Genomic DNA, 27,681 nt, shown 5'->3' with positions numbered 1-27,681 from the left:
TCGTAACAATTCTCTATTTATCAGTCATCCCTGGTTGTTTTAGCAATTCATGGTTCACAAAGCACAGTTGACACTGGTGGAGTGAATATTTGATGCATTCATAATCTACCAAAAGGTCCAAAACCATATTAACACCATTTTACCGGAAGAATTATTCTCATAAGAGGTGAAACAAATTGACGTAAGAAAATCGAGGGGACTAAACCACAATCAGTGGTTGTCCCCACGCCCAATACACATCTGCTGCCTCTCAAGAAGTTTGTATACTACATACTTAAGGTTCCGTGTAAAATTATAGAAAATGAATAAGGTGGAGAATAGTGCATAAACAAAAAAAACAACGCCCGGGTATATAGTTGCTGGGAGCTTCATAGAGCGAACAAAGTTTAACTATTGTAGATAATACGGTTGACATTCACTTTCAACCACCACAACAGTGATAAGAAGCATTTATACTGACAAACGCAATTCACGTAATTGGTTAGAGTTCCCCAGGTTTTTTAGCTGAACTCATTCTTATAAGTTGACTGTCCGGGCACAACCTTCAATTAAAAGTGATGTGAGCAAGTACATATGTGATTCACCTTGGCCTTGACCTTCATCTGCGTGAACTTCACCATCTACTTCGTGGTTTGGGGATGCTGATGAATTTAGAATACTTTTTTCACTAAATCCTGTAACTGAAAGCATCATCCAGAAAATAACAATTATATGACAGAGCCCAAAAGAATGATGAACATGTTTTCGGATAATGTTTTGATGGCACGCCAAGGGACTAGCAAGAAAATTACCAAATTTTCCAGTGCTCACTTTTAGTTTATCTTCTCCCAAGTAATCCCCAGCTTCCACAGTCGAGTACTGCCAGGTCTTGATAGAGGCTGTGTTCTATCTCTTAGAACCTGGGCAAAGAAAGTAACATATGAGAAGGTAGAACAGGTAGTACCACAGTGGAAGAAATCAAAAGAACCTAGAAAAAAAAAGAGATTTCATTTCATGTGTATTAATAGGACCCTTGATTGTGATATGCAATCAAAATAAGAGCTTCAATATATCGGCGTTTGAGCCAACCTAAGCTGTTCAACTCATGCCATGACATTCTTTTCGAGTAATAGAAGGTACAACAATGATTTCAGACCTCAGGGCTAGCATTAACACCATGATACTCAACATTGTTACATTCTCAGCCTTAGACACGGGTCCTATGTCAATTGGCATGGTAATCTACATACCTGCTCTAGTTTGTTGCTTTGGTAGGGAACAATCAGGTATAACTGGGAAGTCGCAGCAACACGGCCGATCTCTGTAGGTGTGGATAAAATCCTAAAAGAATAATTTGGAGAAACCAACAAACATTGGCTTGGAGAGACATGCTATTCTCCAAATATTAACCAACTAAAGGAAAGAAACACCATTCACCTATCTAATCCCATTCACCATCAGATCACAGGTAACTGTTTCTAACATGTCATGCAGTAATAATACCATGACACCTCGTTAATGTTTTCAAATACTGTATTACTGTTGGTGATTCTGGCCAAAAACAATAAATATATTCCTGGAGTTGCTCTTAAGTGTTGAATGATCATATTCAAAGGCCTAAATGACCTCGTCTCATGTTAAGCATGGGAAGTATAATCCGTGTCAGTATGTACTCAAATTAATCATAGCTTCTGAGTGACTACGAATAAAGTGCATTTGGCTTGCAGGCTACAAATGTCAGATAACAACTGAATATAATTTCCTAGATCAATATAACTTTATTAATGGTATCACAGATTGGCCTTTACAATATAATGGTTATTTCCAAGATCTCAAGTTGTAAGCCTTCAAGTGAAGTGGATAAATTTGCAATATTGTGCAACAAAATCATCAAAGGAAGGATAAATTTGATCCTTTTCTCTCAATCTATATATATTAAGCTGGAAAATAGCAAATTCTCTTAAAAGTCATACTTATCATTCTCTAATAGCTATTTTATATTCTTTGGTCGCTATGCTACAAATCACGTATTATTATTAATATAAATTAAGAATATATGATAACTGATAACTGAAAACTGATGCAATAAGGAAGAAACATATATTATGATCACAATCATTTCACTGAAATTTCTTATAAATAGTTCCTAACGATCCCAAACTTGAATAAGCCAGTGGGTTACCTAATTAAGGGAGTTACCTAATTAAGGGACTGAAAGCCCTAGAGTTCCATTTTTTCCAGAAAACATACCGGACACAAATTAAGCACTATTTTTCTTGCATGAATTTATGAGTCAAAAAGAAAATCACTCATGAAGTAGAAAGAAATTTCAGAACGAAAATCAACATCGGAGATTGACGGAAACAAAATAAAATTCATCAAACCATGTAAAATCAACACACGCAGACCTGTTATCCATCAAAAAGAAGGAAGGCGTACCTTGCACAATGTGAAGATAACTCCTGCTAACAACTCGTCTTAGAAATTTTTAATCATTCGGGAAATTGTTGAAGTCCACAAAAGCTAGCTTAATCTGCCTCATAAGTAATATTCCAAGGAGGAATTCGAATGGGAAAAAAGGTGATGCATTAAATAAGATAGAACCGCAAACCTAAATTGAGATAAATATCTGACACCTCATGTGGCTGCATGCTGAACAGAGATCCCTGGTTCAACACTTTGGATAGCCCTTCTAATAGAATCTTGAAGAAGAAACATAACATACAAAAAATAGCTCCAAGCATACATCAAGCTCATAAAATCGAGCAAAAAGAGAATAGCAAGCTCAACATTTTCTTTGCAAACAATTCATGGTCTCGATATGTGTAGCATCAGTTGGTCTAAATAAACATACATATGGCAAGGTTTCATTACTATCATTTCCTGGAAGCATGAAAATATAATATTAACCAACAATGAGAATCCATATTAAAGAGAAGTTGGCAATAGCTTGCAGGGTGTAGCGTGATTTAGTTATGTTCACTCACTTAAGAATACATGTTTTATTAAAACATCCAAGCTGCATTAAGAACTTCCCAAACTGGAATTCAAGAACTAAATGAGAAGTATTATCCAAGAAATTCTTAATATGGTAACAAATATATCAACAAATAGCATAAAAGATCCCAAACAACTCATAAATTCGTCTCATTACTACGCCGATATATAGAAGTCTAATCACATGATCTCCGTGCCATCTGCAGGAATCGAACCCACAGCTACATGGTTGTAAACCATGTGCTCTACCAATTGAGCTAAGACAGCAAGTAACACCATGACAAAACCCTCAAATTCACGGTGAATCATACACTTATACTACCTTCTAGAAAGCCTGGCTTCACATGTATGCACATAAAGTAGGAACCTGAATATTTCAATCATCTTAAATCAAATTATCATCATGGGGAAGTTCAACCATTAATTGAAAGAAACGATTCATATATCCCCCTTTTAAGAAACGATCATCTTAAATCAAAGTAGGAACCTGAATATTTCCAATACCTATTAGTTTTATTCACAAAACCAATTATCGTTACTGAAAACAAAATAGAGAAATAAAAAGAACAGATGGATCCTTGTTGGCAGTGGTATTTTGGAGCAGCAAAGATACCTTTCATTCAACAAAAACTGACACTTCAGCTTTAATAATACCAAATTCCCTTTATTAAAAATTGAATATCCATATATTAATTTTTCATTATGAGTTTCACTAAAGAATACAGCGTCACAAACAATAATTAACTATTCTGCATGAATCACAATAAGGTTCGTGAAGACAAACATGATAAGTCTATCGCTTGTGTAGCTACATCCTTTAGCTTGCAAATGGTGTCACACAACAACTTGGGTCAGTCACCATGCCTCAAATGCACAACAGTATAGTCCGTTTCTGAGCATATTACGGATCTTCCTTCATCACTGACAACATACTAAGTTAACAGTAACACAGACTACATATGGATCACCTTTTTTAAGACTTATCTGAAATGAAAGCTCTCATGCATATTCAAGTCACCACATAATCCCACTTTGAAGTTCCAAAATTAGTTCAACTTGCAAATAAATACGAAATTGTTAAAACACTGAAACCTTACTAAATGGCCATAGTTGACCTGTTCTCAATATAGGACTAACAAAAATGTAATACATTAAAAGGTAGAGATAGAAGTGAATACCTTCTTAGTAATTGTGATGATTGAGTTATGTACATGTACATTGTTGATTCGGTAAAGACCATCGGAAATTAGTGGGCATCCAGCAGAAAGACCTACTGATGGACGATTATCTCCTAACAGTGATAGGCATGCATGATGTTCAATGCAGGTAGACATGTTTATGCCACGACAGTCAGTGCATCCATACATTGCATCTCTTATCTCTTGCTCAAGATCTCTGCATTTAAAAGAAAAATAACCCAAATGATCTTTAATATATAGACTTGTAACTCTTATAAGAACCCAACAATGGATTATGATGCATTACTGCCCCTTGATTCCCAATGGAGTAATTATTTGATATGAAAATCGAACATCCATTAATGTAAATACATGATAATACAACATCAAGCATACAACTGGTAATCAACAGACCAAGTGTCTATGATCTGATCAGTAAGGCATATCTTGATGAGGTTGGTATCCATGCCTCACAATTTGTAAACGAAGCAGACTACCAAAAGGATGTTGTTGTAGATGAAAATAATTGGTAAAGCTAATATGAAGTCTGCCAATCAGAGTATTCTTCCGGTAAGTTCATATGGTTACCTGTTATTGATGCATTATGCCGAGCTCCACAGGCAACGGTACCTAATTGTCTTTCTCCACCAAAGCCCCAAACATCAAGAAGACAAATGCATCAGGGTGGTATCTAAATCTGCAGGTAGTGAAAATGAGAATAAATTTAAACCAAATATTTATCAAAACGTCTATGATTACCTCTGCCATTGTATCAGATTGTAGTACAACAGAGCAACATGGGTAAAAAATAATCAATTGAATTCAAGGGATTTTATAAGGATAAATCTGGACAAACATGCTAATTGAAGATAACATTGCAGGGATTCATGAAATTGCCTGGTTGTTCACAATAAATAGAGCCATAAAAAACCGTCATAATATGAGGAATGGTGAGAAAATGGGTGCCAATATTAATAATAAGAGGCGACGTGTTAAAAGTACTTCATTGCAAAAAGTTCTCTAAAACCCTCAATGCTAATTGAACTTAGCATACAAAATATACTAATATATGTGTACTATTCATGGACCTGCGAATCTAAGTGAGGTAGAAAGAGCTCAGGGTGCGGGTTCCTGTTGGCCTCTTAATAAATGTGATGCGCTGTTCATTTGTGAGTCATATACTTTCACCCCAACATTATTAGCCAATGCAAACAACGCAGAGTTTTCCGATTCTTCTTATTAATATTCTCAAGTGGATGGATGAATGCAAAAAGGCTAGAACATAAACATGTTACAGGAGTGGTAGGATGGACCGATTAGTTGTTCTATAAAACAAAAAAAAATGTATGAATTATATACATTCCGTAATAATGAAAGGAGAGAGGATATATCGATTTGAAGACAAAAGCATCCGTATGTTCAACTCTCTCTACATAAGATAAAGGGCAGTGTTATATTGCAACTGAATAAGGACACAAATACACAGGCAATAAGGGCTTTGAGGAAAGTCTACACTATAATTAACAATGTGGCAGTACCCTCCCCAGATCAACCCACTTCACTACTAACTTCAATATTATATGTTCCGTTAGCCTCTACAAAGTTCCCAATTTTACCTAATAATAAAAGAAAGAACAAAAAACAATCAATTCTACTATACTGTACACATGGAACAACAATGGATTAACAAAAGAAAGAATCCAATAAAAAAAATGGGTGTAAGGGGGGTAAAGTGCTTAATATTAAGGGATCTTCTGTGCCTGCAATCAAATACATTTTTAACAAAATCGATGTACTCGAGACAGACCTATGTGATTCGACATCAATTCCTGTGATAAATAAGATAAGTGGATGAAGGAGAAATCAAACAAAACAAATCCAAAAAAATAAAAATGTCGTAGGATTAGAGTTCTTCCAGAAGTAATCATGTGAGGTTTTAAAATTTTAAGCCTAATTTACTTTTATCCATCACTAATCATTTGATTGTGAAGCTTAGGCATGGACATTGCTCCATGTTATCTGTTGCAAACTCTGCGGCATGGACATTGCTCCATGCCCATCAAAGCACCAAGAACTGTAATCAATGGGAGTGGTGTTGGACTGGTTGTAATGTTTATGCCGGTCGAAGTGATGGGTTTGGTGCAAGATTTTTTACACCTTACTTTATAATCTAGGCACTACCAGTCCAACACGCACACTGCCACCAACTCCAACAACATCACCACTTCAAAGCTAACCTTATTTATCAATAGCAATTTCTCGCAAACCCTAATTTCCCCATTACAGTTTTAATTTTTTTCAAAAAAACCTCAGAAACCACAATTGAATTGCAACTCAACCCATAACTTCATGCTAAAAGAACCTAACTGGAAATTTTGAAAATTCTTTAAGTACTCAAAAACAATCTGAAAATTCTCATCAATTCAACTTCAAAGCTGACCAAATTTATCAAAAACGTTTCTCGCAAACCCATAAGATTTTCTCAATAACCTCAGAAAAACCTAATCGAAAGGCAGCTCAAATCAAAAAGTCATGCGAAACTCGCCAGCATCAAACTCTTAACTGATCAAAAAAAAAATAATCAAAAAGTCATGCAAAAATAAAAGAATTAGACCTAAAAAAAAACTACTCAATTAGTTCTAATCATTGGAATTGATACCACCGAGTTTCCCCAATTTTTCGCAATATCAACATTCAAACCCTAGAATATTTCTGATCTGCTTAGGGTGTTTCTTTTCTTTTGCATAATTATTGGGTGATTTAGTTCACAAATAATCTTGATTGACGGAGTAGTAATTCTAATCTAAAATCAAGAAGGAATTGAATTTATTTCCAGATATCATATTTCAATATACTCAAGCCTAATACATACCTTGTTTTGCAGATAAAAATCGAAGGAACACATCTTGAATCAGATGGATCTTCTGTTGTTTGAACAAAGGAAGAAGCAGGGTCGTGTGAATTATTAACCCTGGATTTCTGAAGAAGAGTGCAAGAGATTATAACCAACTTTTTGATTATGATTTTCTGATAAAGCAATCTTTTTAGATATCGGAAAACGTATGATAGCGAGTCCGTAATGATTTTTCTCTTCATCTGTAGAGAAGAGGAGAAAGATCGAAAGAAGAATAATAACAGGTTAAGAAATTACTTTTATCTGAGACTATTTTAGTGCTCTTTATCCTACGCTCAGGAGCCTCTCGTAATATCTGGACGTCCCGAGCATCACCTCCTGTATTTTTGTGGACCCAAACGCCACCCTGTGATAATACTGGAAATTCCTGGCCGTCCAAGTCAAATTTGATCCGGATGATCCGACCGTTGGATAACCCTCCGGCTCAATCCTGTCCACTCTTTGATCAAGGAGACAAACACCACCTATTTTTATTACATTGACTAGGTATCACCGGGACCTTACGGTCCCGGCTCAACCTCTTATTAGCATTATGTGTCACGTAGTTTTTGATATTCAACATGGATTTTAACTTGATGATATATATGATCCATGAAGATAATTTAAATTACCATTAATATACTTATCCAGGTATGTGAGTAATATAATCCAACTTATGTTATCTAGTTATCTTGCTGAGTTTTTTATTCATTGTTTCCAGGATAATTAAATGGTGACCATTAATTAAACATAAAAATCACCTTTCAAAATTAATATAATGTAACCTACGTGTATAATGACGATCCTTATTATCTACTCCCTCTGTACCACATATATAGACGGAGGGACCAAATCTCTTAGATTAAGAATTTTTTTTTGATTTCATAAATATCCATGGGTTTTCCTGTTTTACCCCTTATTATATTCCCTATGTTAGAAACATAAACTTAAATGTGAGGATAACCAAGCAACATAAATAGGGATAAAATGGATAAAAACCATCTTGAAATTGTCACTCCGCTTATCGAATGGTACAAAGAAAATGTCATATTCCGCCTATATAATAGGTACGGAAGGAGTAACAAATTAGAACATGCAAGCGTGGTCTGAAATAAACAAATGAAGAATTCCAGTATGTATTGCTTATTCTGAATAAAAAAAAATCTAAGAATCTGAAAGCAATAAGTTTGTTTTAGGAGAATTATGGATGAAAACGGGGAAACATAAAAAGAAGGAGAAGAACAACCTTATTAGGAGAGTAGTGTAGAATCATTACATAGTTTCCCTTATATACAACCCTAGGAATCTAGTTGGACCGCACATCCATGGGTCGTAGGCGCTGTAACACTCCCCCTTGTACGGTTCAATAACAAAACTTTATACATAATGATTTATCACATATAGTTCTTCAAATGTCGTTCTCCTCAATAACTTGAGCCGGAGTCCATTGCCTCATTAAAACTTTGATAAAGAAAAAATTCAGTGGGACAAAACTTTGGTACAACTCTTCACATGTAATACTCACATGTTGTCTCATATTTTACATGTAGTTTATCACATGCAATACGATCCTCAAAGATCGACGAGTCTAAGTTAATTGCCTCATTAAAACTTCGTCAGGAAAAACTCAGAGGGACAAAACCTGAACTAAAGAAAAAGAGTACAATATTAAGTAAACTTAGAACATAGTTGGATGTGTATACGTTGCCTCATTAAAACTTGACAAAGAAAAACCCAGTGAGACAAAAACTTGACGAAGGGAAAAGAGTACAACGTGGAAGATGCAAGTAAAGGTGATTTGTTGCAGATGATCACTTTTTTTTGTTGAAGTTGGCTAGTTGCTTCACAACTCCTAAGGCAGAAAATCCTCGTGGGAAAGACAATAGTCTTAGCTGGGAAATTACATTCCCGGTGTTTGTTGTTGTCTCATTGAAAACCTTACCGAGTAACAAAACCCTGTGGGAAAAAGTAACCCCGGTGAAGGGAAATAGTTCAACACACTATTAGATGCTCCCCCTGATGTCAGACAATTTTCGTTAGTCTAATGCAGTCAAAAGGAGTTTATCACACTTTACGTTGGTGACTTGAACGTTTATAAAACCCTGTTGTTGATTCTGGAAGTTACGTTGCTTAACAGACTATCGCATTTCATTTATTTGATTCATATATTTTCAATAATATCAACACGATCTTTATGTCTTCAATGTTCAACATAATTGATGTTTTTAGTATTGTCTCGCTAAAAACCTTGTCGAGTAACAAAAACCTTTGGGAAAAACTATTCTCAATCGAAGGGAAAAAGAGTACAACACAGCTTCAATTTCGAAGTAAATTATGTCGACATCATATCCTTGGATCCTCCCCCTAATGTCGGCATCTCCCCCTAATTACTTTCCTAGTTGTTCCAGACAGTTCCTTTAGTCATGTACTTTTCGAAACTGAATATCGGTAATGACTTAGAAAATAGTCTACCATATCTTCCCCTGATTACTTTCGAAAGAGAAGAGATTATTGTTCATACATAATCAACAACTTTTGAATTGCACTTTCATTAGCATTCCTTTTAATGTCTTTGCAGGGATAAAACAAATTTATGTCAATGGTTACTTTTAAGTACATGATTACATTCACTATACCATTCAAATGACGTTGCGTTGGCGTTGAGCTATATCTAGCTAACAAGTTCACTGAGGATGTAACATTTGGCCGAGTACATTACTCTAAGTACAATAATGCGTCTATTATACTTTGATAAGGAAAGTTCATCTCCCGACACAACTTCGTCATCTTCCTTTAGATGAATTGGTCATTTATGTACATTTGAAACTCGAATAATCATGGGATTGCTAGAAACATGCACGTCCTTGTTAAATTTCCTGACAATGGACATATGCAAACTGGTGGAATAATATACCACAAGCTCGGTCTTCTAGTTTAGAACATAGATAAGATCAAGATTTCCCAGGATTTTCATCTTAAATTCATATTTTAAATAGCTTGTAATATCTCTTATTCCATTAAGAGTACTTATCATGTCCATACCTTCGACATAGATAGCTATAATTCTGAATCAGGAACCTATTTAATATGCATGGCACGAAACTTTACTTGGTTATCCCTTCCCAATCAAATAGTCACTTAGACGGGTATACCACATCCGCCTGATTGTTTATATCAATAAGTGAGTATTCCAGTGTAATTGTAAATACACTCCGTGGTTTAGAGTCATTCTACTTGGGAAGCAAAAGGCCATCATGCACTTTTGCAAATATCTTTGAGCCTAAATCTCCAGAGATATAACCACATCTACTATGTTTCAAGCTCTTTTGAAACTACTAAGCAAACTAACTAACTGAACATTATGATGTTCAAAAGAATAAGCGATCCAGGGGTTTGTGAGAAACCTCTCGCCACAAGGTGATTTTTTATACTTTAAGACCTCATTCTTCTCACTACACTTTGTGACAAATAACCACATATGTCCCACAGGCTTTACACTAGGTTGGTTAGCACTACCACACCAAATACCCGTATATTTGTCAAAGAACTAAGTTCTACCTGAATTTCGTAGGCCAAATATGCTATTTATTTGAAATTAATCAAAATAAAGAATTGTTCGATATCATTGTGCTCTACTTATGGAGCAATTATTTATGGATTACATCATCATTGTGCACGCATGATCCTCCCATTGACTCATATATGCATTCTCATAATCCGTCAGGATTTCATTGTTCTCTATAATCATTTAAAACTTCGGAGCGTCCTCCAGTTTGATTCATGGACATATTCAGAGACAATCTTATGAGATGATTTCTGATGATATAAATAAGTTGTGCCTTACTCACCTACTTCCTTTTTAGGTGAGGATTGATCGAACCAAGTGGTCTCTCCAACTTCCTTTATGGAGCCACGGCCTCAATCACACTTCCACTGAGTGTAGTTGCAACACCTTAGTCTATGGTGTATATCCCGTATTGAGGATTTATAACTTTGCATGTAGGTTTTCAGCTGGTATGTGTGATCTTATCACTTTTAGCAACATCAGTGTACATTCTGAAAATCGAATATTTTTTATCACTTCACATTTACATTTGTGGAGTACAAGAATCAATATTAGACACAGTGGGAACACACCACGACAATTCCTGTCGTTCCCTTAGAAAATTCTTTTTCTTATTTCCCCCTAACGACGGGAAGACTTTCTCATTAAAGTGATAACCCGCAAATCCAGCGGTAAGAGATCTCCTGCCAAAAGTTTTAAAATGCGGATAATGTTGGGAACTCATTTCCAACATAACTATTTAACAGTTTTTGAAGACCCGTCATAGTACGATGTGGAGTCGTGATGGCACATATATAGTGCAACCAAAAATGCGTAAGAACACGAATGTCATGCTTAAATCCAGTTACCAACTGGTACGCATAAAAGGTTGACTAATAATGGTTTATAAAAACGAATTAAGTAAGATGCGTGTAATACTGCATACTCCCAAAGCAATAAAAGATAGGTTGGTACGCATAACCTATTCCTTAGGCACCATCTGTAACCTATGATGGTAGCCTTTGCGAGACCATTAGGTATAAGATGCTTATATTGATCCTATTAAACATGCAATATTCATCAAGTCCTTTTGATGTAAATTCTCTAGCATCAACAAGGGTGGTGAGCCTTTGCACTTTGCATTGTGTAATATGTGCTAGGATTTTTATAAGAAAATAAAATAAAATTAAACGCATCGTTTGTTGTGAGCAGTGACTGATTCATTGCGTCAAATCATCCACCAGAGCCATAAATCACTTGAATGGTCTGCATTCTGCATGGATATTGTTCACTAACAACACTTTATTTCTTTGGAGAATGAGTTATTTACCATTTGCATCTAAGTAAAACTGGATGGTCTCAATCATGTTTTATTAAAGAAAGACTTTGTAAGATGAGTGACGTGCTTTCTTACTTTAAAGCATAATGGGGAGAGGCAGTGCAAATCTAGTAACTTTAGAAATCACTGATTGTGATAGATATCGTAACTTCACACTCTATTAGTTCATTGTCTTGTACACTCAAATGAAGTAATGCCCGTGTTAGTAATTCAAAATGGAACATCGTGTCACAACCAATGTGTCTTATGGTTATGTAAAAGTCTTTATGAATCAATCACAATCAGTTCATTGTTAGGGTTAATATGAATTCAATAACTCAAGTTCCAGTGATTTACAATTCACTAGATTGACACATTAATATTCTAAGGATATGCTTCCTTCCACATTCATTAGAAATAGTTTATAGATGCAATCAATATCATTCTCACTGTAAGTTTACAAAAAGGTAGGTAATAGTTCATGCATGAACACCCTTTGGTGCGATTAGCCCTTAGAACATATAGAGCTTAGATATTGAGTCTTGCGAGATTTAATAAGTGGTGTGGCCTTATTACGTAACAAAAGTCGGATTCAACTCAATTACTTTAGAGCGAATATATATTACGTCTCATCCAGATATATCTCAAATTCTTTAGAGAATTTATGTCTCGTGGTTTCACTCCATAAGTGCAAACATTGGATCTAGTTCAATTGAATAAGATAGTCAATTGGCCAGGCAAAGTTCTTGTTGCGATTAAAGTTGATGTGAAAATTGGTTGCTACTATGATACACACATTACATTGTATACATCAACACCTATGACCAGGTGCATTTCCAACTCTTTCATTAATGATGGGATCTAGAATTACATCTTAGTTTCATCCCATATTCAACAAATACCTGTACTCTGGTGTCATTACTACTGGGAAAAAATACATCTTTGTCTCATGATATATATGTCCCTTTTCACATGCTTTATATGAGTCATTACGTCTAACCCTTATTACTTCGGGGTTCTTTCCATTTTCAATTTTGCTGCATTTAGCTTAATTGGAGAAATTTCTTTACCTCAATAGATCAAGAGAATCTCACTACACATGTCAACCAATTACTTTAGGTTGAAATAGATTACTAAATATAGTTCTCTTGTTGATACTTTGACATATACTGGTTCATTAGTTTATGGATGAAGTAGAAGAAATGAAAGAGGCAAAAAAAATCTGACTCATATCACTTTTTGTGAGTTCTTCCACAAAAATTGAGATTCATGCGCTTTTAACTATAACAAATCTTTGTGTAAGCTATTGATTATAATTCAATAGTCTAACCAGTGGATCACATCCCACTGGACATTCATGTTCGTGGAAGAATATCATGAATGTTTAAATTTCTTTCAAAGCATTTCGTAGCTTCTTAAACGTTTTCAACAAAGATTTTTGTACTCAACGTAAGTTGAGGACAATATGTTTCCTTAGAAACACAAGGGCATATATCTTCACCTTTTAGATGGTACATTATCATTGGTAGAAGGTATTACATGGGATAAATTCATTCTCCACAAGGGAATGTTTTTCACGTCAAGTAGACAATAACAGTTCTCAAGTACTTCTGAGCCCAGGAAAAAAAAATCATATTTGAATGGAGTTGGTTCAACCAATTGGACAAAAGACATCATTTTAACTAGGGCCGGTATCATATTCAAGAAAAAAAAAACGAAATTTCAAGACCAAAGTCCTTAATGGTCGATATGAATTCGACGAACCAAATTTATTAATGATTTTATGGGCCAAAATTTACGGTCAAAAACAGAGTCAAAACCAATTTCCAAACTATACAAGCATTTGGCACAATCATACACAGATAGAAAAAAAATTCATATAATAAACAAAAACAACGCAACAATGCTAAGTCTATCAAACTTTCATCAAATAGACATTACATACTAAAAAATATAATATAATATATACATGTACAAAGACTAAACACTAAAGTACAAGGCTAAACAATATTTTTTTTTTGAGAAGAAGATTGAATGTATTAATTAAGCAAGATAATACAAAAGTTCTACAATTTCATTTTTTCGAAAACATTAGAAAGGATACTTTCTTTGTGGATTTGTTGTTGCATATGCTTCGAAAAGTGTTGTAGTCTTCTTATTTTTGCTTCCTTTGCTACTGAATCTGCTGCAGCATTGTAATCTTTGTTTATAAATTTTATCCTGGCTTGTGGAAGAGTTTCCAGAATGGAAATAATGTCTTCTATGGTATTCTCCGTCGTCCAGGCAACTGATGCATCTTTTTTGTTAATGCAATCTGACAGAACTTTACAATCTGTAGCAATAAAGACACTGGATAGAATATTATCTTCTAGCCAATTTAAAGCCTTCAAAACTGATTTTGCTTCTGCGTGTAAAGCCGAGGAAGCCCAATCTGAACCTGCAAAAATATGCATAAAAGCTTCTTGTTCTACCGAGTAAAGAATGAAAGCATAGCCCATTGTCAAATTCTCCTTGTTAAAGGAGGCATCTGTAAAAATTATCCAATCAGAGTTGAAATTGTTCCACTTATTTGTATTTGTCTTCTTTTTTGAGCACTTGTTTGCAACTTCTCTTTATTAGGCGGTTGAGTTTGTAAAAAATTCCTAATCTGTTGGATCAAAGCATATGGATCTGGGTTAGTTTTCCTAAAAAATTACTTCACATTTATACTTCCACAGAAACCAAGTGACGGTTGCGATGTGTTCCCAAGTTTTTGAATATATAGTATTTGATATCCAGTTCTCAACCCACTTAACAATCGAATCTGTGTTGATTTGCGAGCTGATTGTGTTCAAGTCGCATCCAAACCAGATTTCTCTTGCGAAATGATTAAGTTTTTTTATTGTTGTTGTAGTAATGAGGTTCAAACTCTCGGACTTGTGAAGATTAAATTTAAAGATTTAATAAAATTATATAGTAAAATATTAACAAAGTGGGCGAGAGGTAACCAAGACACTATAATCCACTATTACACATAATGATGTCAAATATTTCATAACTCTAATTATCCTTTTAATCCTTTATTTCTTAATCCACAAATAATCAAACATATTCTCAAAAATTAATTGTATCCCTTAAGCATAGATTATCTAACCAAGCATAACCTATCTAATTGAATCACAACTAATGAAGAAAATTATGTAAACTTTTAAGAACTCTGCAAAAGCAGTGATTGAGTGAATTATAATTAAATATTAGAGAAAATAAAATAGTTACCCGTTGTTCATGTGTGAATAGCTTCATCCATTGCCTTGGTTACGAGAGAATTAGCCGCTCATCATGTTGGAAAACCTCTCAAAGAATTTCATTGATGCTCAAAAATGGTTTACAAATGATGAGAATATGAGAAATACAATAAAACCAGAGAACTACGACCCTCAGTGACAAAATAAGACTGTTGCAGCTGTGTCGCAAACGTTGTGGCAAATATGACTGCCTGATGTACGACCCACAGGTGTGAGTCGTTATTACTGTAGAAAAACGACTGCTGGTGCAGGTCCGTTCTTCGTGTTCTTCATGTTCATCAGCAGCACCAGCAGCAGCAGAAACCGAGTTTGGGAAAACTCGAATTTCTTCTTCTCTGGATCTCCTCAGCCCCCCAGACTCTCGACACCTCTTCTATGAGTCCCCGGCACTCTATATATACTCCACAGGATCAAGAAGTCTCGCTATAACTCGAGATAATTCTCTCTTAACTCGGTTTGATGAAAAAATATTCTGGGAATATTTTCTTCCCTAATTTAGCTTCTCACGCGTAGATTTCCATCCTGGTCACTCTAGAAATGTTTACACACGACCCACAATGTTGATAAAGCCCTCATGCATGAGCAGAACACGCTCAAATCTTCTCCAATCCCGTGTTCAACCCGTGTTTCCCTGTTTTGCATTCCGTGAATTATCCAGCTAATTCTGGCCAAATTTGATCGAACCAAAATCCCAAAACGTGTTTGCTAGGACATATCACAACTTCCTACCAAAAATCATCCATTGAATCGCCCTAGAACACGTTCAAAAATTCCAAAAAAACATCTGCCAGTTGATAGTATTTTTTTCCCGCCAATTTTTGGTTTTTGAATTTGGGAAGAAGATGTCCTCCCCCCTAACCAGAACTGGGGTGTGAATAGCAGCTGTCTTTGGGGTGACCTGGAGTGCCCCTTAGTAATTGAGGTGCCCCTTATCCAACGGTTAGAGTCCGAATAACAGGTGTCCTCCGGGGCTTTTACCAACTTTTCGAGCCGAATTTTCCAAAAAAATGTTTATTTTCCAAAGGTGCCTACAAACACATAAAACACCAAAATTAGTACAAACTCGAGTGCCAACAATATATAGTATTGAGATCAAATTAAACACAAAAATGTGTCTATCGAATACCCCCGAACTTATTATTTGCTAGTCCTCGAGCAAAATTTATTTTTGAAAAGATAAAAAGACTACACTTAGCACGTGCAGCAGGCCGTTAAACCGCTAGGTGTCCCTAGCGGAGGAGTGTTGTCTCCGGAGGGTTTACCAGAGGTGTACCCACAAAACCTTTTCTCCTAATTGGTCACAAGTATCCAAAGAGATATGAGGACATACATATTCTCAACCTATCTCCAAGTAAGTAGAATGCCAGAAAAATTAAAGGTGTCAAATCTAAAGCTGACTGAAGAAAAGGGGAGACACATCCACACGACTGCTAGATAAAGAGATATCCGCTACACTGCTAGATAAACATTGTAAGATGCGTCTGCTTCTTTACAGCTGGATAAGATTAGGATAGAGATAAAAATGAGAGGGACATCTGCTACACAGCTGGACTAATTACGTGTGATGAGTTAAACCAGTGCTAGAAAGATTTTGTGCCAGATTGAAAGCAGACTAGCAAAGCAACCAAAATGCATCTTTCTTCGACTCTCTCACAGTGCTCAGTAGAAACAACGCCTTCTTCGGTCTTCAACTTTTGATGATAAACTCTCGAACCTCATAGAACCTTGACAATTAACTCTTCTCTTCGATTTCTTGCTTGACTTATAAATTTCTTCTTCCCTATGGCCTTATTGAACAAAAAGAACGTAATGATGTTTTTTTTTTTGAAAACAAAAAATTACAAGACAAAAATTTACATGGCCATGAGAGAAGGACTTTCAAAACTTGGATCTTCGCAACTTGTGATGTCTTGGTATCATGGATTCTAACAACTTATATCATTTTCTCTTATAACTTCAACTTTGATTTTTGAATTATTCTCTTCTATTGTTGCTTCTAAACCTAAAACGTCTTCAGCTTTCTTCATAGATTTTGATGTCGCTCCGCTTGTTGATGATGATAAGTTTCTACTGAGAGAAAGTCGCAATCCAGTAACTAAGACTACATTGTGAGGTTGCTTTGTATTTCTGGCATTTCCCTGACCTACTTGCCTTTCCATCTTGTATGGTTAGGTCCATCACGGTTACCCTCTAAAAGAAAAAAGTTCTCTCCTGAATTTCAAGGATCTGAATGTCTTTTTCTCTAATGTTTCAATAAGTTGTTATCTCTAGCATTCAAATTTCTATCTTTTCGGTGAGAAACAGTATGTAAACTTAGCTAACCGGATACCATGTGACACTAGAAGTTTCAAAAGTGCAACTAAAAAGTTTCTCCCATACCACCAAACTTAAATCTAACATTGTCCTCGATGTTCTAAAGATAAAATTAAAAGCATGAACAAGGAGAAACTGTTACCAATGAAGCAAAAGAGATAAGGAAAGATATTACCATGTCGCATGAATATTGGGTTACCTCCCAAGAAGTGCTAAGTTTAAAGTCTTCAGCCAGACTAAGCAAGGATTAGTCACCACGTAGAATCATATAGTAGTAGCCGGAATAACTGTGGGTCATCTGGATCAAAAAGTGTTACCCACAAGAAGAGGAAACTGCAACATACCAAGAAGATACTGAACATACCCTTGCTTAAGACAACTACATCTAGTTGTGGTTCAGGTTCAGGCTCTATAAAAGGGTCTAAATAAAAGGTTTTCATCAGTTGGATTTCCTCAAAGCTAAGATCCGGTTCAGGTATTAGAGTCTGGAAAAACACAACTAAGAACTTAGAAGCACATAACAACAACCTGAATAATTGGGGATCCTCTGAGTCAATTAAATTAGACTCACAAAGTTGACCATAATAATGGTCATTCTTAAGAAAATATGTCGACCCTAATATCCTAAAGTAATTAGGTTTAGTCTCAAAACTTAATATCCGACACATCTGAAAATCATATGTTCCCACAATTGGAAGAAAAGTTTTTGGTGGGAAAACAAAGTCAATCTTGGTATCATAGCCTGGGTTAACCATATCAACCAGAGGATGGGTTTCTAACAACTGAGCTTCTCTATGGACATCATTAGGTTCGGGAAAACATGTATGAAGATATCTTGTAATATGGTTGAGGCATAAATGTCAAGTCCTACACGAGAGAACTTTCTAAGAGTTAAAGCACATGGAGAATGATAATTACCCCCAAACTTAGAGTTTTCTGTGTCTCTAGAAAGACTAGTCACAACTTCCCTAATTTCTAGGTCATCAGATTCCTGGAAATGGTCAATTGATTCTTCTAAGTCAGGTTCATCCTCACTTATCTCTACGAGTTCATCTTCTTCGTCTAAGACTATTGTTTCTAAATCGCTAGACTCTAAAACATTATTCTCAGAATAAACTCATTCCTCTAAATCATTATCGGCTTTGCAAACAGGAAATACTACATCGTCTAAAACGAGGGTATCTCTAGTCAAATCCTCGTCCTTTTGAATAGGTGAATAATTATTAAAATTATTTGGATTTAAACTAGAAATAATATTATCATTGTAAAGCTCAATTGGAGTAACCATTTCCTGATCACTATTCCTACATAAGTATGATTCTCCATCAACACTATCCTCATCATAATAACATGAAAAAGATCGAACCTCATCAAAACAAGTAGTGCTACCAATTCTAACCTTGTCATCTTGATTATGAAAATAACTATCCTCATTTTTAAGGGTATTATTGGAAACACTATATTGGAAAGTAAGATTATTTCGAGCAAGTCTTTCGTTCGTCTCAGCCATCAGCTTGAGGGATTCCTCTATAGAAAGTTCACTCATTATTGTAGTTCTTTCGTCTAGAATTACACTATTCATCTCAGCTAACTTACGCGTCGACTCAGCTAACTCCCTGAGGGACTCTTCTAAAGGAGGAATAGGAACAGAGGGATCATAAAAAGGACTACTTTTCAATAGTTTGATTGTATCCTCTAGAGATGAAGAACTAGTACTATAATCTTCTTGCTCGTAAGACTGATGCATGTGTGGATAGTAATTGGGCTCACCAGGGTATGACCCATATCCTTCCAAATGATGGCGTTCCCAACCACTATTCCCAACATGGTCATAGAAAGGATGATGTCCATATTCAAATTCAGGTCGATAATCATTGTATTGGCTTTTATCATACCAGTTCGACATTCTTAATTGCAAGGGAATTCTACACAATCACAAACAAGGCTGACTCGACCAAATCAAACCTATAAAATCTAGCAAACAACAAGCATGATGGCTCCACTTAGATTGTTTCTAGACCAGCTTTTAATCCTTCGAAAGGGAATTCGTTACAATTTAAGCAAACCCCTCTGGAATCAATCCGAGTCAAAGTAAGTTGAATTGAGGCGAGGGAAGCTCAGTGGAGCTTTGATACCCAAGGCCTCACCGCTATCACAAGGCGGCGCAGTCACGCATTCAACTCACAGAAACCATCATGAACTTCGAAGTATGCTAAAAGAGTAACCAATATTTTTCCAACGACTTTCCTATTAAGATCGTTACCCTATAGGTCTCGTTCTAGTCAAAATTTTAAGCTTAGGTTCGCGTTTGGTTTCGTTTTCCTAAGGCGGGCAAGAAGGAAACGGTGATGAAATCTGAGTCCTTATCTTAATTTGGCCAGGCCTTGCCCTTTACTAGGAAACTAAAACAACCGTATTCAAATCCTCAGCATATATTCACCTTAAGGCATACAATAAACCCGCTGACAGGGGATTCGCGGGTGTTTCAAAAGCTTACCTCCCGTACCAGACGGGCGAAGAACCGCTGAAGTCGACTCGGGCCACGACTCCTATGTCATGTGCGAACCCGAGGGGCCGAGACGATATTGTAATCGTCGTCCTTCCCTGCAAACAATTTTATATTTAATGTACCCTTCCTTAGGGTTTAAAAAAAATAATTGTCCAAGTCCAAAGTCCAAATAAAGTGCAAAAGAAAAGAAAAAATAAAAAAATAATTACAAAAACTGGAAGGTCTCTAAAAAAAATTCTCTCTTTTTTTTTTTAATTTTTCTTTCGCTTTTTTTTTTGCTTTGTCTTTTTCCTTGTCTTTTGGCTTTAAGCTTTGATTCCAAGTCTTTAGTATCCAACTTCAAACCTGTAATACAAAGACACACCCAAAGAAACGTAAAAAGAACAAATGAAATAAAATAAAAACTAAAAATTCTACCTAAGCACAAATCCGCGTCGGCGGCGCCAAAATGATTAAGTTTTTTGATTGTTGTTGTAGTAATGAGGTTCAAACTCTCGGACTTGTGAAGATTAAATTTAAAGATTTAATAAAATTATATACAAAAATATTAACAAAGTGGGCGAGAGGTAACCAAGACACTAGAATCCACTATTACACATGAATGATGTCAAATATTTTTCATAAGTCTAATTATCCTTTTAATCCTTTATTTCTTAATCCACAAATAATTAAACATATTCTCAAAAATTAATTGTATCCCTTAAGCATAGATTATCTAACCAAAGCATAACCTATCTAATTGAATCACAACTAATGAAGAAAATTATGTAAACTTTTAAGAACTCTGCAAAAGCAGTGATTGAGTGAATTATAATTAAATATTAGAGAAAATGAAATAGTTACCCATTGTTCATGTGTGAACAGCTTCATCCATTGCCTTGGTTACGAGAGAATTAGCCGCTCATCATGTTGGAAAACCTCTCAAAGAATTTCATTGATGCTCAAAAATGGTTTACAAATGATGAGAATATGAGAAATACAATAAAACCAGAGAACTACGACCCTCAGTGACAAAATAAGACTGCTGCAGCTGTGTCGCAAACGCTGTGGCAAATAAGACTGCCTGATGTACGACCCACAAGTGTGAGTCGTTATTATTGTAGAAAAACGACTGCTGGTGCAGGTCCGTTCTTCGTGTTCTTCATGTTCATCAGCAGAAGCAGCAGCAGAAACCGAGTTTGGGAAAACTCGAATTTCTTCTTCTCTGGCTCTCCTCAGCCCCCCAGACTCTCGACACCTCTTCTATGAATCCCCAACACTCTATATATAATCCAAAGGATCAAGAAGTCTCGCTATAACTCGAGATAATTCTCTCTTAACTCGGTTTGATGAAAAAATATTCTGGGAATATTTTCTTCCCTGATTTAGCTTCTCACGCGTAGATTTCCATCCTGGTCACTCTAGAAATGTTTACACACGACCCACAATGTTGCTAGAGCCCTCATGCATGAGCAGAACACGCCCAAATCTTCTCAAATCCCGTGTTCAACCCGTGTTTCCCTGTTTTGCATTCCGTGAATTATCCAGCTAATTCTGTCCAAATTTGATCGAACCAAAAGCCCAAAACGTGTTTGCTAGGACATATCACAACTTCCTACCAAAAATTAGCCATTGAATCGCCCTAGAACACGTTCAAAAATTCCAACAAAACATCTGCCAGTTGATAGTATTTTTTTCCCGCCAATTTTTGGTTTTTGAATTTGGGAAGAAGATGTCCTCCCCCCTAACCAGAACTGGGGTGCGAATAGCAGCTGCCTTTGGGGTGACCTGGGGTGCCCCTTAGTAATTGAGGTGCCCCTTATCCAACGGTGAGAGTCCGAATAACACGTGTCCTCCGGGGCTTTTGCCAACTTTTCGAGCCGAATTTTCCAAAAAAATGTTTATTTTCCAAAAAAAATGTTTATTTTCCAAAGGTGCCTACAAACACATAAAACACCAAAATTAGTACAAACTCGAGTGCCAACAATATATAGTATTGAGATCAAATTAAACACAAAAATGTGTCTATCACGAAAGGAGATTTTCTGAAAAGGTGATCTTCTGTTTCCGCCTCTTAGTTTTTACATAGAGGACACTCTGATGAGATTTCTGGGTTGTGGGATGCTAATCTGCTATTTGTTGGGAGCGCCTTTTGGATCATTTTCCAAATAAGCAGTCAGATCTGAGGTATTGTCTTCAATTTCCAAATATTTTCCCACGTGAATATAATATCTTCCTCATCATTATTATGTTGATTGATAAGGTAGTTGTAAATATTTTTTGCCGAAAAAGCTCCCGATATATGGTGTTCCCATCTGATTCTGTCCCTGTTTTCTTTATTCGGGGAAATTGCTAGAATTTTTCCTTTAATTTCTGGGGAAAAATATTCATCTAATTTTTCAATATCCCAGTCACCATCAGAATTTAGTAGCTCATGGACCTTTTGAGGTATCGGGTCCGGATTATCACTTGGTTGGGTTAATGTATTTGTATCAGGTATCCATTTGTCTTCTCAGATCCTTGTGTTTTTTCCGTCTTTCACTTGCCAGATGAAGTTTCCTTTTATAATATTGAGACCCTTCTGAATACTTGTCCAAATCCACGAGAGTTCATAATTTCTTGTCGGTTGAAAAGGGTTCGATCCATGAAAATATTTCGCTTCTAGTAATTTTACCCATAGTTGATCCTTTTCTGTCATCACTCTACTTGCTAACTTCGTTAGAAGGGCTATATTGAAGTTATGGGGATTCTTAATTCCTAGACCGCCTTGGGACTTTGGTTTGCACATGCCTTTCCACGCTTTTATATATCCACCTTTTGTTTTTTCCTTATCCTTATTCCACCAAAAATCTCTCTGAATTTTGTCAAGTTTATCTAGAGTATCTTTTGGAAGGGCAAGCATCTGCATCTGATATGTTGGATACGACTAGAGAATTGATTGAATTAAAATTGTCCTACCTGCTTGCGAAAGTAACTTTGATTTCCACCCTTGTAGCGTATTATAGTACCTTTGCAAAAGGGGTTCAAAGTTTTCTTTTCTATTTTTGTCGAAGAAAAGAGGTGTACCAAGATACCTGTCCTGTTTTGTCAGGAACGTGACTTTTAGGATTTTTTGCTATTATCTTTGCATGTTTCGGGTGAATTTTTGGGCTGAAGTAAATCCCCGATTTCTGTAAATTTACCATTTGACCCTTAATTTCCCCAGATTTGGATAATATATCCAAAAGGTTTTTTGTTTCTCCTAAATCTGCCCTTGTGAATAGAAAACAGTCGTCTGCGAAAAAAATATGGGATATAGTAGGTGCATGTTTGTTTATTTTAATTCCCGAGATTCTTTTTTCTACTGTGGCTTTCTCCAGAAGTCTTGAAAGGACTTCCATGCAAATTAGAAACAGATAAGGAGATAGGGGATCTCCTTGTCTAAGGCCTCTAGAGGTGGAGAACGTTGGGCCTGGGGAGCCATTTAGCAGGATCGAGTATGAGGTTGTAGATATACATTGGGTGATGAGGTTGACCCAACTATCACTAAATACAAAAGATGATAAGGCTTTTTGAATAAAGGACCACTCCACTCTATCAAAAGCTTTTGAAAGATCGATCTTGAGAGCTATAAATCCTTTTTTCTTTTTAGACGTTTTCATCGAATGTATCAACTCATGGGCTATGATGATTTTGTCTGTTATTTGTCTTCCTGGGAGAAAAGCTGATTGATTTGGAGATATTAACCTATTCAGGATGGGTTTTAATCTGTTTGCTAGGATTTTTGAAATGAGTTTATATATTGTATTGCTGAGGCTAATTGGGAGGAAATCCGCCGGTGTTTGAGGAGTGGAGATTTTGGGAATGAGTGTAATGAAAGAGTGATTAATTTCTTTTTCCAAAAGCCCAGTCCGAAAAAATTCTTGCGCATAGTTAATTATGTCTGGGCCCAGAATTTCCCAGTTTGCTTTGAGAAAGCCTGGTTGGAAACCATCTGGGCCTGGAGCACCCCAAGGGTTCATGTTTGCAAGAGTTGGCCAGATTTCTTCTTTCGAGGGGATTTTGATTAGGAGTGAATTTTCTGAATCAGAAATGCAAGGTTGTATAATTCCTTCTAGATCTACATTGGAGTTATTATTTTGTGAGGTGCCAATTTGGGAAAAGTGATTTATTAGGAGCGAATTGATTTGATCTCGGTCTGAAATCCAGAGCCCTGATGGTTCTCTGAGAGAATGAATTGTGTTTATTTTTTTCCTATTTGAAGCGGAAGCATGGAAATATTCGGTATTTTGATCGTACTCCTTGAAGAATTTATCCCTAGATAGTTGGTGGTAAAAATCATTTTTTATTTTATACCACTTTCCTAATTCAGCTTGGAGGTTTTTGAGGATGTCGAACTTGGAAGCTATGTTTCCGGAATTATGAATATTGTCTATTTTCCTATTAAGGGTTTGTATATTTTTATGGATATTACCGAAAACATCAGAATTCCACTGGGCTAGATCTGAGGAGAGAGATTTCAAGGTTGAGATGAATTTTTTTGGACAGGAGTTGGAAGAATGATTACTCCAAGATGCTTCAACCACCGATTTAAGAGTCGGTGAGATAGCCAAGGTCTAATGCATCTAAAAGGTTTATGTAATCGTTTTGATTCCGGGTTGGTATCTAAAAGGATAGGAGTATGGTCTGATCCCACTCTGGTTAGGTGATTTACCTCTGTATTTGGGAATAATTGAATCCATTGATAGGATGTTAGAGCTCTATCTATCCTTTCGCATATATTTGCATCTCTACTCCTGTTGTTTGACCATGTGAAAGGAGCGCCTTCGTAACCCGCATCTTGGAGGCCCAGAGAATCTATAATCTGTCTAACAATTGTTTTGCTGCTTGAGCTTGTGTTATTACCTCCCTGCTTTTCTGTTGGGTCCAGGATAATGTTCAGATCCCCAATTAAAGCCCATGGTTTTTGTACTTGATTTGCTAAATTTTGAATGTGAGACCATTGAATTATTTTCGAGTGCACCATATATACAGGTTAATTCGAAAACTTTATCATCATATAAACCTTCAAAATGACAAACATTAAACTGCACCAATACTAATTTTAATTCTACATTGTTATGTCAGGCGATCGCTAGCCCCTTTGCTATTCCCACTGATGGAATAATAAACCAGTCAAAGAATTTCGATTTTTTCAAAATAAGATCCATTTTTTCAAAAGGGCTTTTGTTTCGGATAGAAAAACTATATCTGGCTTGAAATCATTGTACAAATTATTTAGATGATCTCTAGTTATAAGGGTACCAATACCCTGAACATTCCATGAGAGAATCCTCAAGGCAGTTAAAATCAAAAAAATGGGGAAAAGTTGAGGTAAAATAAGAATAAAAATCAGAGTAGGGAGACAATAGATTGAAAAAGTTGGATCTCTAGTAAACAACCAATACAATCTATTTAAAACAGAGAGCATCAGTTTGATGGCAGTAAAAACTGTAAAGAAAGCACATATAAAGTTGTAGAAAAGTTCAGCAGGGAGGTATTTAAACTGCACAGGGAAAATTCAGGTAAAAACAATTATTACAACAACTAAGAACAATAAAACTAACAAGCAGCTAGTCAAAATAAGTATAAATAAAAGAAAAGAGCTTAAAGGCTCCGATGGTAAAGTGTCTAGATAGCTAAGAGAGAAAAACAGGATAATAAGAAAACTAAATTCAAATCAGAAAAAAAAGGACTTCATAGGCCCTGACAGTGACCAATTACAACAAGTTCATTAACCCAGTTTTGCTCTGAATCTTCAGGGGGATGACTATGGCTGAGCGCTGATGAGATTACTGCCACCTTGTTTCTCAAAATTAGACCATGCAGCTGTGGCAACCAAGTTGTGAAAAGGCGTATGCTAGATTAAGTTGCAAGAAAACATCTTGCGCTGCTCTATTTCAGACTTATGACAAAAAAAGTCACATACCGATCGAAGTTTAGGGAGGATTATGCCAAAAAGAACACCCAAATTATAATATCCACTACAAAAACAATTGACACTAAAATATATGGATTTTTAAAGCTCGATGCTTGTCGAACAAGATTGAAAACTGCCCAATGGGATGTCTGGTAGGAAAAAACAGGGTATCACTAAAACAACATGGAAATGGAAGAACAGAAGTCATATAGTAGTTGGATCAAAAGTTCGAAAGGGGACTCCCTATTTTTAAAGTTGCAAAATCATCAAAACTCTCCTAGAAAAATGACAAGATTCTATGCATCTCATGCTCAACGATTAAGAAACCACAGAACTCGCTTTTTAAGAACACCTTGAACTTTACTATGGAAAAAGATTTTTCACATCAAACAACTCAAAGAAAAGTGAAACACAAAATATCCTAACAAGCAGTTTGTCCAACAATTATTTCTAAGACAAACTACTTCTCATTACTCAAAGTTCAAGGAACATTGAAGATGAAAAAAGATCTGAGATACATCATCATGAAAAAAGACTAATATGATGATACAAAAGGCACGGCTGAGGATCTACAGACAAGACAAGATTAGGTTATATTAGATTCCAGAGGCGAAATCAAAGGGGCATGAGATGCATAACACAAAGAAGAAAAATCAGAGTTTAAACAAGTGATGATTAGGCCAAGAGAACAAGAATAATTGAAAATCCAACTAAAAAAATAAATTGAGATAACCTGATTACCAGACATCAGATCCACCGATTGACAAGGGTTTACTCTAATAAAAAATGAAGTTTTGAGAAAAATCAAGGGAAATTAAAATTGATGATAAAAACGAGCATGCAACAGATTTTAACTTTTAGGGTGAATTGACATAATCCTCAATTTAATAACATGGGTACCTGATTTGGTTGAGTACCAATTATTCTTCTCCTTTCAAAGAGCATGTTGAGTTGCAGTTGATAAAGAAATCTTGCAGTAGATCTGAGAAATCCCCACCTCCATGAAAAAATTCCATATCCCCTAGATCTGATGAATCTCTATGAACTTGTGTAATGGTTTTGCCATCAGAACCTATGAACGACGAATTACCCGCTCATGACTAGGAATCTCAAACAATTTAGGGAAGAAATCAGGGGCTTAAATAATATAATCAATCGTCCATCAAACAGTAGACAATATAATCAATCGTCCATCAAAAACTTTCAAATCAAATTAAATAATATTTAAATTTAAGTAACGTAAAAAAACCATTGGCGCAGGTATATCATCAATGAAAGTAACGTAAAGAAATTTATGCTGTCAGACGAATTAAATAATTAATTTCTTTCTTGTATCAATCAATCAAAATAGGGCAAGTGCAAGAGTCACAAAACATGGCATCAATACATGTTGGTTTATCGATCAAAAGAGGTGCAATCGCTAAAAGACAAAATTGTATAGTTCCAATTGAAGATAAATAGACGGTACATGTGGGATCAATCAAGGTATCCATAGCATACAAACACACGGGAGATTAGGTTTGGAATATCATACCTTTGACCGTGTTGACAGAGAGAGAAAAAAATATAGAAATAACAATGGAGATTACGGAAAATGTATTGTGAATCTTTTGCGACGGAAGAAACAAAGACGAAGTTCTGGAAATGTATTGATCCCACGGATTGGACAACAGAGCAAACAAAATATGGAGATTCCCAATCTTATTTGTTGGTAATGAAACCTTGTTAAGATGGCGGGCTTGCTTTTGA

At 35.8% G+C, this 27,681-nt stretch overlaps 2 long non-coding RNA genes and 1 other non-coding gene across 3 annotated transcripts; all 3 read right to left on the bottom strand.

The window, feature by feature from the left end:
- Positions 1–257: 257 nt before the first annotated feature.
- Positions 258–2,522, bottom strand: LOC113293841. Its single transcript, XR_003332606.1, has 3 exons — positions 2,419–2,522; positions 792–899; positions 258–680 (listed from the first exon to the last, which is right to left on the bottom strand). It is a non-coding gene; the product is annotated as an uncharacterized LOC113293841 (long non-coding RNA).
- Positions 2,523–3,170: 648 nt separating this feature from the next.
- On the bottom strand, positions 3,171–3,243 carry TRNAV-UAC. Its single transcript has one exon. It is a non-coding gene; the product is annotated as a tRNA-Val (tRNA).
- Positions 3,244–3,643: 400 nt separating this feature from the next.
- On the bottom strand, positions 3,644–7,268 carry LOC113292840. Its single transcript, XR_003331899.1, has 4 exons — positions 7,027–7,268; positions 4,743–4,851; positions 4,155–4,371; positions 3,644–4,031 (listed from the first exon to the last, which is right to left on the bottom strand). It is a non-coding gene; the product is annotated as an uncharacterized LOC113292840 (long non-coding RNA).
- Positions 7,269–27,681: the final 20,413 nt, after the last annotated feature.

This window comes from Papaver somniferum, chromosome 7, assembly GCF_003573695.1.
Source record: "Papaver somniferum cultivar HN1 chromosome 7, ASM357369v1, whole genome shotgun sequence".
NCBI lineage: Eukaryota > Viridiplantae > Streptophyta > Magnoliopsida > Ranunculales > Papaveraceae > Papaver > Papaver somniferum.
This window is presented reverse-complemented; position numbering and strand designations above follow the sequence as displayed.